This window comes from Acomys russatus, chromosome 17 (genome assembly GCF_903995435.1).
Source record: "Acomys russatus chromosome 17, mAcoRus1.1, whole genome shotgun sequence".
Classification (NCBI taxonomy): domain Eukaryota; kingdom Metazoa; phylum Chordata; class Mammalia; order Rodentia; family Muridae; genus Acomys; species Acomys russatus.
This window is the reverse complement of record NC_067153.1, coordinates 19,990,723-20,009,708: the sequence shown is the minus strand read 5'-3', so window position 1 is coordinate 20,009,708 and position 18,986 is coordinate 19,990,723. Positions and strand designations below refer to the sequence as shown.

Genomic DNA, 18,986 nt, shown 5'->3' with positions numbered 1-18,986 from the left:
ATTGCTGTACTGAAGCAGCATGACCAAAAGCAAGCTGGGAGGAAAGGGTTTACTTGAGCTATGCATCCACATTGTAGCTCATCAGTGGAGGAAGTCAGGACAGTAATTCAAACAGGGCAGGAACCCTGTATTAGACCGAAGCTAATATAGAGGAGATCACGGAAGGGTGCTTCTTTTTTTTTTTTTTTTTTCTCCTTCTACCTTATTTTTTTTTTAATTCAATTAATTCACTCAGATTACATCTCAATTGTTACCCCCTCACTTGTATCCTCCCGCTCCTCCCTCCTTCCCTCCCTCTTTCACCCTATTCCCCTCCCCTAGGTCTGTAACAGAAGAGGACCTCCTTCCCAACCATATAGTCACAGTCTATCAAGTCTCATCTTGGTAGCCTGCTTATCCTTTCTCTGAGTGCCACCAGGCCTCCCCACCAAGGGGAAGTGGTCAAATATGGAGCACCAGAGTTCATGTCATAGTCAGTCCCCACTCTCCACACAACTGTGGAGAATGTCCTGTCCATTGGCTAAACCTGAGTAGGGGTTCAATGTTTACTGAATGTATTGTCCTTGGTTAGTGCAGTAGTTTGTGCAGACCTCCCTGGGTCCAGATCTGCACGTCATGATGTTCTTCTTGTGGGTTTCTAGGAACCCTCTGGATCCTTCTATTTCCCTATTCTCCCATACTTCTCTTACCTAGAGTCCCAATAGGAAGTCTCTGCATCTAGCCCAATCTCCTGGTAAGTGAAGACTTTCATGGGACATCCCTTTTGGGCTAGTGTCCAATTATAAGTGAGTATATACCATGTGAGTCTTTCTGGGTCTGGGTTAACTCACTCAGTATGATCCTTTTTAGTTCCATGCATTTATTTGCAAATTTTGGGATTTCCTTGTTTTTGATAGCTGAATAGTATTCTATAGTGTAAATGTAGCACAATTTCTTTGTCCATTCTTCTACTGAAGGTCATTTAGGTTGTTTCCAGGTTCTGGCTATTACAAATAAGGCTGCTATGAATATGGTTGAGCATATGACCTTGTGTGGTGGAGCATCTTCTAGGAAGAAGAAGGAGGAGGAGGAGGAGGAGAAGGAGGAGGAGGAAGAAGAGGAGGAGGAAGAGGAGGAGGGAAAGAAAAGAATGAAAACCAATTTTATCAATAATTGGCTAATGAACTAGTAGAGCCCTCAAAAGAAATATAAATGAGTAATACATATTTGAAAAAATGTTCAATATTTTCAGCCATCAGAAAATGCAAATTGAAACTAAGAAGTATTTTTAAAGTGTTGAATATCTTTAACCTTTAGGGAAATGCATATTTAAACTACCCGCCCCCCCCCCACACACTGCTAACATGAAAACAAACAAAACCAGAAAATAAAACCAAAAAAACAAATATAACATCCCTAGAAAGGATGTACGGAAAAAGGAACATATATTCATCACTGGTGGGAATGGTAATGAGTGGAATAGATAAAAATAAAAGTATGATGCTTGCATGAAAATCAATTTGAAATTGGACATTGTTATATTAACCAAAATAAGTTTTCCTGGTGTGGCAACAAAGTGGGATTACTAGCTTCATGCTCCGGCCATCTGCCGTTACTATTATAGACTCTATTGGTCTAAACTGTGAACTAAAGTAAACTTTCTTCTATAAGTTGTATTTGGTTGTGGTATTTTATCTCAACAAAAAAAAGTAACTAATAGAGTGGTTGTTTGGAGCCCTGACAGGGCAGATGGATTTTGAGACAGGATCGATTTTTGATGGGTAAGCGATATGTCCATTGGATTATAGTCCATTGGATTATATGTCCATTGGTTCGATTATAGTGATAGTATCATGACGTGGTTACCAATGGTTACTGATGGTAGAGTTCAGTAAATTCTGCGCTTTATATGCTGTTTAATGCTTGACAATTAAACAAATAATCCATGGACTAAATACACCTAAATCTGCTTAAAATACCAAATCTGAGGGTTGCCACAACCAATTAAATTCCATGAGTTGTTTCTAAGAATATGCATTTTCCAAGATCAAGTGACTATAATATACACTAGTGTTTGTAGTCTAGGACAGTGGTTCCCAAATTGTGGATCACACCCCGTCTGGGAGTTGTACCACCCTTCCACAAGGTCACCTAAGACCACCAGAAAACACAGATATTTACATTACAATTCATAAGAGTAGCAAAATTACAGCTATGAAGTAGCAATGAAAATAATTTTAAGTTGGGGGTCACCACAACATGAGGAAGTATATTAAAGGGTTGCAGCATTAGGAAGGTTGAGAATCACTGGGCTAGAAGACCTCATTCTACAGGCTGCTTTGACCAACTCTAACAGCTGAAGCTAGTGAAGTCTGGAAATCCATCTCCTCCTCATGGAAAGGAGCACCTTCTTTCTACAACATTTTTGCCTTTAAGAGTACAACTTAAAGTTATCCCCCATTTTCAGGAGTCCTTGTAATCACCATAGAATTGAAGTCTCTGAAACTCCCAAGCAATCTCACCCAATGGCACAGTTACTCCTCTGTCTCACCCAGTTTCGGCATTTGTTCCTTTTCTTGTCAGTGCGTCAATAAACCCCACTTACTCAAGCAAAAACAAACTGCCCTTCATTCTCACTGTGACAAATACTTGACAGAACCAACTAAAGGGAGGAACTTCTCATTTTCACTCAGTTTTAAATGGTGAAATCCTTGATGGCAGGAAGTGCAGGGTGCCAGTTGATGGCAATCAGAACTTGGCTGATAGCCTCAGTTGAAAACCCTTACAAATCCTCAACCCTGCAGTGAGCCACATCCACCAGTCTGGCTCCACCTCCTGAAGATTCTTTCTACCTTTTCAAAGATCCCACTAGCCTGAGATCAGTGTTCAGTCTATGGAGGACATTTCACATTCAAAGCACAACAGTCATCTTACTGAAAGACAACAAATTCATGAAAAGGATTTAAGTTTGTTTTTCAAAAGAGCACAAATCTATTTGTATTTGTCTACTCTCTATTAGTTTAAATCTTTATGGGGTGCAGCATGACATGGGAGTATGTGTCCCATAGCAGTAGAAAGAATGCTGTGAACTGGGCATAATTTATACTACTGTTTCCACAAGCCCACATTACAGGTCCCAGGGTTACTCTTGTTTAGTTTGGGAAGACCTGTGTGTACCCTTGAGCTTCAGAGACCCTTTACTCAAGCAAAAATGGCTTTATTCATAGCACAGCCTTCTGGACAGAACTGCCTTCCAGAAGTCCTGTTGCTAGCAGGAATCCACAGCCTCAGTGACAGAAAAAAGCTTTATCTTCAGTTTTTTGTACCCTATTCAATATTTAGTACTTATGTTATAATGAAGGGAAACGTAAAGGTGGAAAAAGTTTAACCTAAACTGTGAAACAAGTTAGATGGCAGACTGGATTCTTTGCAGTGCTGAGGTTCAAACCCTGGGACTCAAAAATGCCAGGCAAGTCCTCAACCCCTGAGCCAGAGCGTTAACTCAGTCTGATTTTAGTTCCCGAAACTGCTAGCTCTAACAGTATTCTCAAACATGTGGAAAATGGAATTAATTGTTTAAATACAGCAGCATGCAAGGATTATTGAGACTCGGTAAAAATACATCTTTAGTATTTAGCAAAACAACAACATAAAGAAGTGCTGGTTGGTGCTGATTAAATGTCTACTTTTTTGCAGATACTGCACCTGGTTCCAGAAACATACAGGTCAGAAATGCTCCCCCTCAAAGATTTTACCCTAAAAGAGTTACTGTTAAAATAACAAAAATATTATATATAATATATATCATTATATAATTTTTAAACATTTTATAATAATTAATATATATTAAAAGTAGTAAGTTCGTAATAATCTATCCATACTAGTTTGGTGTGTTTAACAGGAATGGCCCCCAGAGGCTCAGATTTGAATGCTTGGTCATTAGGGAGTGGCATTACTTTACAGGGATTAGGAGGTATGGCCTTGTTGGAGGAAGTATGTCATAAGGGGTAGACTTTGGGCTTTCAGGTGCTCAAGTCAGGTTGGTTTTTTGTCTTTTTTTTCTTTTTTTTCTCTTTCCTTTTCTGTCTTTTCCTGCTGCCTGTCAATCCAAATGTAGAACTCTCAGTTCCTCTCCAGCATCATGTCTGCCTGCATGCTGCCATGCTTCCCACCGTGATGACAATGGGCTAAATGTATGAACTGTAAGTAAACTCCAAATAAATGTTTCCTTTATAAGAAGTGCCGTGGACATGGAGTCTCTTCACAGCAATAGAACTTTAAATAAGGCAACTAGATTAACAGAACAGACTATAGTTATAACAAACTTAGAAAACAGGACAGTGCTAAAGTAAAGTCAAGAACATAAACCAAGTATAGGCTGAGGATCCACCATCAAATCATTCATGAAAATGTTTCGTTCTTTCTGATGATTAATGTTGGGATCAGAGTCCATTTATTGTTATTGCCTTCCCTGATGCACAATGTCTGATACACGGCAGATTCCATTGTGTGAGCGTGTGCATGTGTATGAATACAGAACAAGTGACTAGGCAAATATGATAGAAGAGACTGGAAGAAATGCAGCTTTCCTATGCTAAGGCCACAAAGACTGATCATTCTGCTAAAAAGATTTGCATAGAAAAATGAGATATCGATATATACATATCAGATACCTGATAATATTTGGACAAACATAATTTCTATTATAAATCAGTGTAATAAAGAAACCTTAAATATAATAGTCCAAGTGTCCACATGGTTTTACAGGTGCTGGTTTTCCCAGACACTCAAAATAACTCAACTGCCACAAACTACCACTTTGCAGAAATACCATGACAGCAATCAAAGTAATGTTTTTTAAAAAACTGTTTAAAATGCCATGTCTTAACAGATATTTTAAAGATGTTGTGTGTCAGTTTACAGGCAAGCCAAGATGAGGAGACAGATGGATTCAGAAAAGTAAATATATAAAAATAACAAAATAAAATGTCTTGTCACTTAATCTAAAACACAGTGCTCAAAATTCAACAATCAATATAGGCCCTCCAACACCAGATGAAAGGCAGAGTCAAATTGCTGAGTAAAAGAAGCCTTGCCCTCAAGATGCTCACTGTCTATGAAATGACATGGAAAAAGATTGCTATGAAAGGAATGGGGAGACAGGTAAGTAATTTAATTATGTCAGAGAAGAGTGTCAGAGAAAGCTAGAAGTGAAGATGTCTGAGTTTGTCTTGTATATTTAAAAACATTACCAGCACTAATAACTTTAAAAAGACGTTTTTCACATGCTTCAAATTTAGTAAAAATACCTTCTAAAAAAAAAAAGGTTTTGTACTGGGATATCTCCAAAGCCAAAGGAAAATATTCTCCCCTAAAACAGGCATTTTAAACACCATTCATTTGTTGGTAACAAAGGGGTACATCATGAAATAAAACTTAAATCCTTAAGAAAAGGCTTTGCTAATCTAGGGCAACAAAAGATTCAAAGAGCAATGGAGGCTTCTCAGTACTAGTGTAAAACACAGAACCACAGTAACTCCTCCAACTTCTCCAACAATACTTCCTTCATTTGCTGTACATGCTTGAGTCTTCTATTTGTCCTCTTTTATTTTTACTCGCTAAAAAGTAAGCAACATAATTTCATATTTTGGCTATTTAAGCCTGATCTTGTAAATCAAAATAGGACGAGATACATTCAAATACAGCTATGTACTATACCAGGTCAGGAGGCTGGAAGGAGGCTGAGGCAGGATGGCTCAATGAGACTGTAACTCCAAAAAAAAAAAAAAAAAAAAAAAAAAAAGTATAGTATGTAAGGATATCCTAAATAGGGATAAATCAGTGGTGATTATGCTAAATGGGCAAAGAAAAGATCCATGGTTAGCAAGCCCTAATTTTAAAAAATGATTTTATTATATAGGTAGAAATGTTTTGCCTACACATACACCTAATGCTCCAAGTATCTGTCTAATGCCCACAGAAGCTAGTAGAAGACACTGACGCCTCTAGGACCAAATTACTGAAAGTTTTGAGTGCCATGTGGGTGCTAGGAATAAAACCTGGGTTGTGTGGAAGAGCAGCCTGTGCTCATAATTGCTGAGCATCTCTCTTGCCCTCAGTCCATCAATATTTATTCAGCATTATAAATTATCCATTTACTATATGTTAATCAATGCCTTCCTAATCTCTTTTCAGACAACAGTATTTTTTAAGCTCACAGGTAATTGTATATAGTCAACAGCTAATTAGGAATTAATTGGTAATGTTGATGAAGCTTGTTTTCTGGATGAGATCTATCTTAATGGATCATTTACTTTATCTTTTCTGTACTAAAAACGGAAACCAGTGTTAAAGTGTGAGCTACATAACTTCTTGATGATAATAGCTACTATTCAGATAGACAAGAGGGGGCATTTTTAGAGTGTGTGTGTCCTTTCCTATGCTAAGCATCTGGGCCCAAGTTTTTGAGAAACAGATATTCACAGGTTCTGAAAGTATTATCACAGAAAAAGACCTATTCTGATTGAGAACTGTTACAGACAAGCCCATTCCTCATGAGCTGCAACAATTTGAAAATTAAATAACAGAACATTCCAGGGAAGAATGGGGGGGGGGGGGATCCAGCAATTACTTTTTAATCTATCAAAAAGAAGTTTAAGATTTCCCAGGAACAGAGAAAACAGACACATATTTTAACAACGTGAGAACTTAGGAACAGCTCATATTGCTATTTTCCTTCCTACACTATGTTGCCCTGAGTGGCCCTGGGACTTGCTATGTAGACCAATCTGACCTGGATCTTAGAGATCTGCCTACCTCTGCAACATTTTTTGTGTTATTTTTACTATTACTGTTATTATTTTAATGACGTGTTCCTTCTACAATAAGACTGTTCATTTTATTTCATAATTCCAACTTACACAGAATGAAGGACTCTCCATTTGGGTCCAACTCTTTAATCCTCTAATTTATATGCTTTCTCATGTACATCGGTAAAATTACTTCTTATTCCTTAAAATATTCCTAATCTCCAATTTTCTGGATATATTTCCTATCCACAGGTAGGGCAGGTATCAGTCCTAAAATCTATTTCTGGCTCTCTTTAAAAATTATTTTGTAAAAAAATTACTTTGTAGTCTATATGAACATAGGATATTCATACGGATGTGTGCACATATGTACATGTTATCTCCCTCAATACCTCACCACATTTTTTAATCTTTCATTTATTGTGCATGTGTGCATTCACTCCACAGGGTGTGTGTGGAGGTAGAGAACACCTTGGGGGAATCAGTTCTCTCTTTTCATTACCTGGGTTCTGGGAATCAAATTTTGGTGATCAGAATTTAGAGGCAACTGCCTTTAGCCACTGAGCCATCTTGACATCCCTAAACTTTATTGCCAGATTCCCTGAGACAGGATTTCCCAGTGGATCTGGAGCTCATTAAATCAGCCAGCGTAAGCTAGCCAATAAGCGTCAGAGGTCTGCCTGTCTCTGTGTCCCCAGCACTAGGACTAAAAGATGGCTAGCTTTTCACACGTGTGCTAAGTAAGACTCTGAACCCAGGTCCTCAGACTTAATGTTACTGTCACCATACCAACTAAGTCATCTCTCCAAACTTTCTGGTTCTTTTACAAGGCTTGCAAGGTGTTCTTACACTTCACCTGTGTAAGGGGCATCTGCTGGCTACATACAGGAGTTTTACTTTCATATCTTCTTATGTAATGTATTTTGTAGTTTCTAAGTTTTCCATAAAAAGTAAGACATTAAAAATCTGTAATCTGAAGGCAGATGTGGCAGCCCACACATTTAACCCCAGCACTCAAGATAGCAGGGGTTCAGTGGGTCTTTGAGTTTGAAGCCAACCTGGTCTACATAGTAAGTTTTAGGCCAGACAGATCCTGCCACAAAAAAACAAACAACAAATAAAAAGAAAGAAAGAAAGAAAGAGAGAGAGAAAAAGAAAGACAGATGGATGAAGATGAATGGATGGATACCTGGTGTGGTAGTGCACACCTGTAATTCAAGCTACACAGAGAAACCCTATCTCAAAAACGAAATAACAACAAACACAACAAGAAAGGGGGAAGGGGGGAGAAGGGAGAAGAGGGGAGAGGAGAAAAGGGAAAAAATAATCCCACAAAAGTAGCTACTGTTAAGACTTCACTATGTGAATCTATCATGGGAAAACTTAATTTCAACTTTAAACCAACATACAAAGCTGAGTATGTATCTCAGCGGTGGAAGTCTTGTCCACTGTGACTAAAGCTCTGTGTGGGTTTGAGCCGTAACAAAAATTAAGTAAGTGCACCTATATTTCACTTACAAAATTTTATTATTCAACAGTTTCCCAATTAATTTAAATACATTTTCTCAAAATTAAAGTTTCTACGAAATCAATGTGATAGTAAGTTTATTCTGGCTAGTCTTGTCATTCTCCAGTTCCCAAAACTTCTAAAAGCTCCCATTTGTCAGATTAAATTACCTCTTATAATAATAAGCATAGTTTCTGCAGCCTTTTATAATGGTTACATCATTAAGTATGATTTTAAAACCATATATTCATCATACTAAACATACTATATAAGAAAGATGTAAACAGCAGGGGAGTTTCTATTGGGATCTGACCTTCCCTGGCTACCCAGTCACAGTCCCTCTGCTTCTGACCGTATCTTAGGCTGCATCAGGGCTGTGGGATTAACTCACAAAGTGCAAAACAGCAAAGGCTGCCATTCCTTTATTCACGTGGTTAAGCGTGCTGTGGGAGTTCTCATGATAACAAATAGAACTCTCTCCCCCTACACATTTATAGACTTTCTGGCCCTATCTATACTTATTGTCATGAAATGCCAAGAAAAGGGGGAGAAAAGCTTACACAGTACTAAACACAGAATATTAAAAACCCATAGACTTGGGAATTAGTTTTGTTCAAGTTTCACACAGAATGTCATTCATTAACAATACACACTTGAGCATTTATTTTAAAGTCATCTCCCCAAAAGTAAAATGAGTAAATTTTACTTTTACTACCAACAAAAAGAAATCCACAGTTGTTAGTCTCATAAGTTATAAGTAAAAATCTCAGAGAATCACAAACTTGTCTAAGAAAAGCAATCAGCTCTCTCTTAAAGCTGTCAGTAAGTATAGTAACAAAACAAAACCCAGTAAGACCGAGTGTGGGCAAATGTGTCCTGTGTGCAATGTGGAGAATGTGTATATTCATATGTCTTGAGTACATCTGCACAGATGCCTGGAAAGATGTACATCTAGTGACTGCCAACACGATGGTTTTAGTTTTCTATATTGTTTTAATAAACATGAGCATATATTTTACCAAGAAGAAAGTTATTGCCTGACCAGACCCTCATGAGGCTACAGCAGGAGGATCATGAGTTAAGGACTATCTAGGTCATTTTCAAAATGAAAAGTTAAAAAAAAAAAAAAAAGCCAGGAACAAAGCTTAGAGGTAGAGTGCTTGCTAGCAGAGTGCAGTCCAAGATTCAATCCTTAGTCCTGCAAAAAGAAGGTAGACAAGAGAAGGAGGCTGTTGTTTGTTATTTGACTATTAAAATATGGTTAAGAAAAGCTATGATTATCAGGAAATGGGCATCTAGATAGTTTGCCATTTAAGCATGAAGACCTGAGTTCAGAGCCCCCAACACCCACATATAGGGTCAAACTTTGCAATATGTGCCCACAATCCCAGCCCTTGAACAACAGAGGCAGTTAGATCCCTAGGGCTTGATGTTCAGCCAATTTGACAAGCTCCAGGTTCAAAGACCCTGTGTCAAAGGTAAGGTAGCGAGTGATAGAAGACATTTAATAGCAACCTTAGCTCAAACATACACAAGCACACACATGAACACACACATATATATATGGCCCCCCAAAACATGAAAAACAATAGTAGTCATATGGTACTAGCAAAGACAGAGATCAATGAAAACAAACTGCGAAGTCCAGAAATGAGCATCTGCAACCAACTGATTATCTCAAGATACCAAACCTGATATAGATGTAATTGGATATCCACATGCAAAAAGATGAACTAGAGCTGGGCAGTGGTGGCTCACATCTTTAATCCCAGCACTCTTGAGGCAGAGGCAGGTAGATCTCTGTGAGTTCAAGGCCAGCCTATGTGAGTTCCAGGACAGCCTAGAAAGACCCTGTTTCAAAACAAACAAACAAACAAACAAAGGTACATTTCCCACTAGCAACTAACAACCAGCTCTGGCATAACTAGACTGTATGACAATTCCAAGTATCTAAATTCACAAACACTGATTTATTTATTTATTATGTACACATATTTATTTTTTTGTATTTTTGTTTTTCGCGATAGGGTCTCTCTGTGTAGTCCTGGCTGTCCTAGACTCGCTTTGTAGACCAGGCTAGCCTCGAACTCACAGATCCGCCTGCCTCTTCCTCTCGAATGCTAGGATTAAAGATGTGAGCCACCATGCCCGGCTCATGAACACTGACTTAAATGAGTGAAGTAAATGAAGATGACTATTCTACTTTTGAAAACAATGTGGTGAACACAAATGTGCCATAAGACATTAATTATGTAAGACAACAAATTTTTAAGGTAATTAATAATCGTCATTAAGTAAAGTTAACCTGTTCACAACCAGGCACGGTGGCTCACATGTACAATTTCAATACTAAGGACACTGAGAAAAAGAGGATCACTGTAAAGTCTGAGACCAGCCTAAGCTATATACTGAGTTCAGCCCAGCCTGGGCTATAGAGAGCCTCTATCTCAAAAACAAACAAACAAACAAATAAATAAAAAATTTTAAAAAGATGGTAAACTTATTATAAGTAAGTACTAGAAGATAAAAATAATTCTAGCCTGTTTAAGAAAAAATTTTAAACATCAAAGAAAAGAAAAATTCCAAGTATAAACTTCCTCCAGCTCTCTGTGCTAGGTGTTGTTCTAACCCCAAATCTATACTGTCACTCAAAGGGATTCAAACTGAGAACTACCATAGTTTCATGTAATAAAACCAAAGGAGTCTTAATTCTTGCACACCATGGCAGTTCCTCAAATTTAATACCCCCGAAAGACCACATATAATGAATAATCTTCAGACTGCAAGATGCGTGATTATTTCAGTAAATGTTACTGAGCTATGCATTTGCCCTAGAGAAAATTAATTAAAATTTTATCAAGGTCATACGTAAGGTTGATACAAATCAAGAAAATGAATAATCAATCAGGACTGAATATGTCTCAGTTGCTAAAGGTACTTGCTACTCTTTCAGAAGATCCAAATTTAGTTCCAGGAGATCTGATGTTCTCTTCTGGCCTCCACACATGAGGCAAGAATGTGGTACACACATATAAATAAAGGCAAAATATGCACGAGGCAAAAACACTCACAGGATAAAACAAAATAAATAAACCTCAGAAGAAAATTAATTCCAATCACTGTGTGTACTTTGTTCTTATATGCCAGGAACCTTTTGAAAAGGCAGATTTACCAAGACAATTTACATATACACATAAGAAAAATCACACTACATAGCTATCTCTTTTGCATGTTCTGAGGAGGTACCAGCTGCCTTTACTATCTTTCTAAGATTTCTATACAGTAAACAGCCATGAAAAATAAAAATCCTGTCCCTTTCTATAAGGAGACAGCCCTGGTTTCAGCATTTTATAAGAAACACAAAGTATCCCTCGAGAGCAAAACAAAGAGCTCCCTATGAATGATCTGGGTTCCCTAATGGCAAAACTTCATTGTCGTATTGGCCACTATGTTTCCAAGTATTACCTAGCACTTTTTACTCTGCACAGTCAAACTCATATATTATTATCAATGCTGATAATCTGGTTACCACTACTTATTACAGAGGTTAGACTGTCCCCTATTTCTAATACAAGAATTTTGTGGCTTCTACCAGCATTCATAAAAATGTGGATGGGAAATTTAGAAGCTTGCAATAGGATTAATCTCATACAAATGGTTCTTAATAGTTTTGGCCTTGAGACCACAATACTGCTAAGAGCCATAACTTTCTAAGAGAAAAGATACCTTGTGAATTGAGTTCTGGAGAATAAGACAGCATTCTAAAATCCTAGAGAGAGCCTAGTAAGATAAGAGTAACACATCTCTCCATCCCCCTACCCTGTTAGTTTAACCAATGTTTTGTAACAGTAGAAAAAAGTGAAATGGAAATCAGTGATACAAATGCTGGCTCGGCTGCCTTCTCTCATCTGCACTGGTGGAGAGGATATATGATGAAAATGGGTCAAGCCTGGTGGCCCAGGTCAGAACTGGACTTGCAGGGCCAACAGATCTCCTACGCTAAAATAGGTACTTTAAGGAATGACAGTCTTGCTGTCATTTACACAAGTGAACCTAAAGCATTAAACGTTCCTTTAGTTAATGGAGAAGAAATCCTGTAGCGACCAGTCGTGACTATATGCACATTTTACACACACACACACACACACACACACACACACCCTACACACAGATATATACACTCCTTGACTTCCTGTTTGCAACTTTAAGGAGAGAAATGATTAGGAATTGATGAAGTCTTCCTGACCCTCAGAAGTCCGGAAGTCCAGATACACTCAGCTGGGCTACCAGCAAACTCTAGGAAGGATTCTAAACTCTTCACTTCTCTTAGATTCAGGCACCTAGTCACCACCTATTTGGTCCTAGGGAGGAAAGAGACATTCAGATTCAGCTAAACAGGATTTAGGCAGGGTTTCCAGTGGGTGAAGAAAGCAAATGCCTATGGGTGTTCATTAAATCAAGTTGTTGTTATCTCTATACCTTACACAGAAGGAAGAACTAATTTGTTACATACTAATTTGTACTTTATGGTAATTTGAATGAGAATGGGAAGGACTGAGAGATACAGTTTTATTCAAAGAGGTGTGTCACTGGGGAGGAGGATGGGCTAAGCCCACACATTTCCAATGTGCTCTCTCTGCTGTCTGTTTGTGGATCAAGATATGAATGACCTCTCAGCTGCTCCAACACCATGGATTCTAATCCTCTCAAACAGTAAACCCAACTAAATATTTTATAAGTTGTCTCCATCATGGTGTTCTGTCAGAGCAACAGAAAAGTAGCTAAGGCCCTGCTACACAGGGTTTTTCTAATCAAGAGAGGGTGTTTATAGAACATGCGTGTATGTGTGTGTGTGTGAGGGGGTGGTCTTTATAACCATTTTGCTCTACCAGTTTCTGTAACTCTTGATTTTACTGACTGAGCTACAGGCAATGGAAAACAGCTTTTACGTGGGGTGACCCTTTGGTTTTGGACTCTTCCTGCTTTACACAGCTAACGGGTATATCTATTTTGAAAAGCAGCTATTAGCCTGCTTCTGGGCTCCTGTGGATATTTAATGCCTGGCTCATGGCAGCTTCCTGACTTTCTAACCTGATATGATGATTTAGGTTGGTCAAGCTCATACTCAGTGACTAACAATGGTGTAAGTCAGTGGAAAGTGAAGACTTCAATAGGCCTGGGAAAGCAGCATCTCAGCATCAAGTGGGAAGTGGCACCCCTGGGAGGTGACAGAAGCAAAACAACATACTCCACTGAACCCACTGCTAGAAAGTCAAGTCTTAGAAGCGGAACGTCACAGGTCATTATTACAGATCACTAATAATTACCTCAATTTAGCCTCTTGTCTCTCCATACCCAATCTTACCTCATCTTAAATCTGTTCCCTAAGCTTTTAAGGAACACAGCAGGCCCAACATGGCCATGCATACCTGTAATCCCAAGGCCAGGCAGTCATTCCCAAAATAAAACAAGCATGACCTACATACTAAGTAAAGACCAAACTGGGCTCTATAGTCCTGCCTCAAAAACTTAAAAATGGAAAAAAAAAAAAAATTCCTTCCCTTTCCTAATTTCCAAATTGGAAATGGACTCCAAGGCTTCTTGCCCTTGTATACAAATGCCCTAACACTAAGCCACACTTCCAGTCCCAAGGCAATCTTTTGAAAAGACAATCTGAGTATTTCACTTCCCAATAAAGCCCCTTATAGTGGTCTCCCCATTGCACTTAGTCTAAAACAGTACAGAACTGTTCCATGACTCTTGCAGGTGGCCTTACAGTCACTTCTCAGCATCATCTTTCCCAGTTCTCCTTTAACCTTTCACATTACTGCCACACAGAACAAATATAAGATTCTAATCTGACCTCTCTCCATACTTACAGGCACTCACCATCTGTCTACTTGGTCCATTTCTCAGGTCCTACCTTAAAAGGCAATGCACACAACAAGATGGTTCACCTTGATCCTCTAAGGCTGGAAACCCACATAATGTATTAGCACTAAAACTACTGTGATTATTTTTGGCAATGTAACGACAACTAGAGTCAGCTGGGAAAGGGGGACCTCAACAGAGGAACTGCCTCCATCAGACTGTCTGTAGGCCTGTAGGCATGTCTGTAGGGCATTCTCTTCACTAATTATTATGTAGGGGGGCCAAGCCCATCGTAAGTAGTGCCATCCATGGGTAGATGGTCCTGAGTTATCTAAGAAAGCAAGCTAAGCAACGTAGAAAAAGCAAGCCACAGCCGAGTTCTTCTCTGGTCTCCATTTCAGTTCTTGCCTTGGCTTCCCTCAATGGACAATAACATATAAGCCAAATAAACTCTTTCCTACTTCAAGTTGTGTTTGGTCAGTATTTTATCAGGGCAATAGAAAAAAAAAAAAAAAAAACCAGAATGTCCACATTGTCTACTTTTACTGTCTTCAATGAGAAGGGACAACTGATTTTTTTTCACTGTTATACCATGATTTGTACTCAACAAATAATTGGATAAGTTAATGGCCATTCACATAGCAAGAATTATGCCACACGTACACAGCAACCACCGTGTGGAAAGGGGAAGGGGGGGGCAAAGACCACAATAACAACACCAGGGCGGCTGAGAGATGTCAGATTCAAGATCAGCCTAAACTACACCAGGACATGTCTTAAAATAAAGCAATGTTACAGGCTCATAAGGGAGACTGGCATTTCCATTTTATTGTTTTGGAAGTTTGTTCAGAGATACAGTCTCATGCAACCAAGACTGGCCTTGAACTTGTAGTCCTATTTCTATGTTTCAAGTGCTAGGATTACAAATGTCACTTGGAACTCCCACTTTATAATCGTTGGATCTTCTAAGCACAAACTAGGAATTAAATGTCATGTTTTATGTCCACACATTTTATAAAATGAGAAGAATCTCTAAAACTAAAGTAAAAAAAAAAAAAAAAAAAAACCAACAACAACAAAACACAGACACAACAATAAAACACCTCAAAAAAACCTTATAGCTATGTACTTCAAGGGACTAAAAGGGGCTGTATAGCTCAGTAGTAGAGTATATGCAGAAGCATGTGAGGCTATAATTTTAATCTCTGGGCGGTAGATGAATGCTCAAGACCTAGTTAACGCTCAGACTTTATTAGATTAGTGCATTCAATTCTCTATTGCCCTTACTAAGAGGGGTGGCACAAGTAATCCCAGCTAATAGTACTCAGGAGTGTCGTCATTCTTTTCCTTGGCAAATGATTTCCAAAAATGCTTATTCTTTGACCTACCATTCAGTATCATCTGAATTGCCTGAAAGCACGCCAACTGATGATGGGAAGACATGTCCCAGACACAGTGAAAAGGATTGGGCATACACTACATGATGCACTAGGCAGAATACACTAAGTAAGCCAGGTGTGGTGGCGCATGCCTTTAATCTCAGCACTCTGGGAGGCAGAGGCAGGCGGATCTCAATGAGTTTGAGGCCAGCCTGGTCTACAAAGCAAGTCTAGGACAGTCAAGGCTACACAGAGAAACCCTGTCTCGAAAAACAAACAAATAAAAAACAAACAAGAACTGTCAAGTGTTCAGAGCGCCAGCATCTCACACAGTGCTACTCATCTTCTCCCTGCAGACTATGCACCTCTACCTTTTCAAAACAGCTACAAAATTATGGTTTTGCATCATGTCTCCTAACTAAACAAAACTCCCAAAACCGTATCTTTGCAATCAGTCATTCTCATGCATGACTATTAGTCAGATGTGAAGATATAAGAAATGTATGTAGATATGGTGCGCGCATGTGTGCTCGTATATATTATACAGAAAAAGTACTAACACTTTAAGAATGATTTCTCTGAAGAATTTTACAAATGTCACTAGTTTGCAATCCACTTGCCTGAGTGGACAGGGGTAGAAGCTGTTACTGGTGAGCAGGAATGTATACACTCCAAAGAGAACACAGAACAAGTGAACATCCACTCTATGGTGAATGAAAAGTTTTGAGATTTCTTGTTTGAAGAACTCAAACTAGTACCTTGAAACAAAAATTTATGTTTTTAAAAACCATGAGTAAAAAAAAAGGGTCATTCCCCCTGGAAGTCATCTGGACAAGAAACCAAAGCTCTTTAAGCCTTACTTTTGGACTGTTGACCACGAATGAATTAGAAGTTAACGTGTACCTTCCAGGGTTGTCAAAAGCTAATTAAGTGGGTATAAAGGCAGCAGCTCAATATCACAGCCTAGCACCTGATTCCTCATCCGTCAGACAGCAGTACAAGTGCTTATTTAACAAGCCTGTTTTAAAATTAACCCATGGTTTAAGAGTACAGCCTCGGCCTAAACAAACCTAGTCCAAGTGTTAGCTCCTGGTAACACATCATCAGCATGACTAGTCCAAAACTGAGTTACCACTACACTTTGGATTATGCCATTTCTGTGTGCAAAATAAATCTTTGAATAAATTAATGTACTTTAGTAAACAAATAGCAGAGATGGTCTCACACAACCAAAAACTTTATGCTAACTTTTAGAAAACTTAAATGAAATGCATGACAAAGTCTCTAAGTTGGCTATTGTTCATGAATGCTGGCAAGATACATGCACCTAATACCCATTCTAAGTAAACAATTCAGTCTATGAATTAGAACGCAAATGGTGTGTCTTGTCTACTTTGCCTGCCTAACGGTCTCAAAATTACTTAAATAACTCAACACAGCAAATTCAAACTATGTAGGGTACTTGAGAGTCTGCCGCTCAGAGCAGTCAACATCATTCTCTAAGCTTTCCCCACATAGTTGCAATGGTTCCAAAGTCCTGCTATAGTCTAGAATGCACACAAATTAACAATTCACACACTATACATACAGGAGCAGGAACTGCCAAGCTGTGCTGTAAAAGAAAATGATAACCAAAAATAATAGATGGTATATAAAAGTAACAGAAGTGTTTTCAAATATTAGTCTTTTGCTTTCCTTCAATGGGCAATGAGGAAATTACAGGTTCTTACAATTGAAGCATCAATGCGTAGTGAGAGTGATAATCCAGGGTTTTCCCTAAGGAGACTAAGACTAAAATGAAATAACCTTCAGTCTGTACTTCTCCATCTACTCCTGCTCCCTAAGTAAAGATAAATGGTCACTTCAAATGCAAGTCAAACAATCTCAAGCATACCATTCCACATACGTTATTTTTAGCCTATTTTCAGAAAGCTCATAGAAATGAAAATTTAAACTCCATTAAATATAGCCCATACTGCCCTCACTCTTTGTTGGGTCAACCAGAAGCAATTTATTGGCCTAGCTCCCCTTGATCAGATGGTTGCTTTCTTAGGAAAGAAAAAATTTACTCAATTACATATAACACTATAGAGTCACCAGCATTTTACAAAACAAAGGTTTCCTCCAAGGCAGGCACATGACTACTGAAGTTATAAGGGATTTAAAAAACCATCTAGCAAAATCACTCTGAAAAAAGGAACGAGAAGTCTCATTGCTGGGACACGGTGAGATGGCGCAAGCCTGGCTAGGTCAATCCTTGCATCCCACGGTGGAAGGAGCAAGCAGAGAACCAACCCCACAGAATCTTCCTCGTACCACACACAGGCTCCTGCACTCGCACAAACACACATCAACTAAAATCACTCTTTAAGAAGGAATCCGTCAAGTGGCTATTCCAACCTAAGGTGAAGGAAATAAAGGGCAACGACCACAAACCTAGTTGCTCTGAAAAGGTGCTAGAAAATGCTGCTGCTGCTCACGTTACGGCAGCACCTCGGCAGTGGTATGTGGCACGTGTGCTCTGAAATGAAGTGGAGCTCACCATGACAGACTAGGAAAGTCACAGGGCAGAAAACGCTGTTATTTCATTTTATAGATGCTGATTAGGCAGTTTCAGTCAAACTTTACAACAGACTTTCAAATATGCTCCAATTATAGCCAGTCCACACTAAGCTTCTGTTTCCATTATTAAGCACAATTAAAGAATTAAAAGGGTCCGTGTGTTTTTCTTGGGATACATTAATTTGAGATTATATACAATAAGGTACCATATATCCAAGAGTTCCATTGGCTATAGGAAACCGCGTATGGAACATCAGTCTACCAAACTAAAAGACTAAACGATGCAAATTTGATTGACACACTTCTCATGAGTTCAAAGGTGTCAAACTCAGTACACTCACAGGAGAAGGGAGAAAGTGTCAACGAATCAGACACATTGCTTTATCCAGAATGGTATTTTGTGGTTCTGCAAGGGCTCAGGCAATCCATCAGTAGTTGGTACACCGAGAGGGGACTGAAGGGGACACAGGAGTGAAAATGTTGACAGATGAGACAAGAAAAGGTCCCACTAATAGTATAAACAGGTGACAATGCAAAGCAGGCATGGAATCACAGAAGAAAACACTTTTTGATAAATTTTATGCTCAAGAGAAAACAAATGTATCAAATTCGAGGGAGGCGGTGTGGCTCAAAACTGCCACGAGATTATACATACATACACACACACACACACACACACACACACACACACACACACACCCTGATGCCCACTCTCACAAGACTTTGACAGACATAGATTTGGGTAATTATAGTGTGTGTGTGTGTGTGTGTGTGTGTGTGTGTGTGTGTGTGTTGGAAGCACAGTAAGACCACACCCTAGGCTAGAACATCTGGACTTTAAACGCGGGGAATTAAAAGTTGAAAGGTCCGGCCTCATAT

At 38.8% G+C, this 18,986-nt stretch overlaps 1 protein-coding gene across 5 annotated transcripts in view; it reads right to left on the bottom strand.

Moving 5' to 3' along the window:
- Window positions 1-18,986, bottom strand: part of Cyrib (CYFIP related Rac1 interactor B) — an 86,798-nt gene that overhangs the window by 42,029 nt on the left and 25,783 nt on the right. The gene's annotated exons all lie outside the window — the stretch shown is intronic.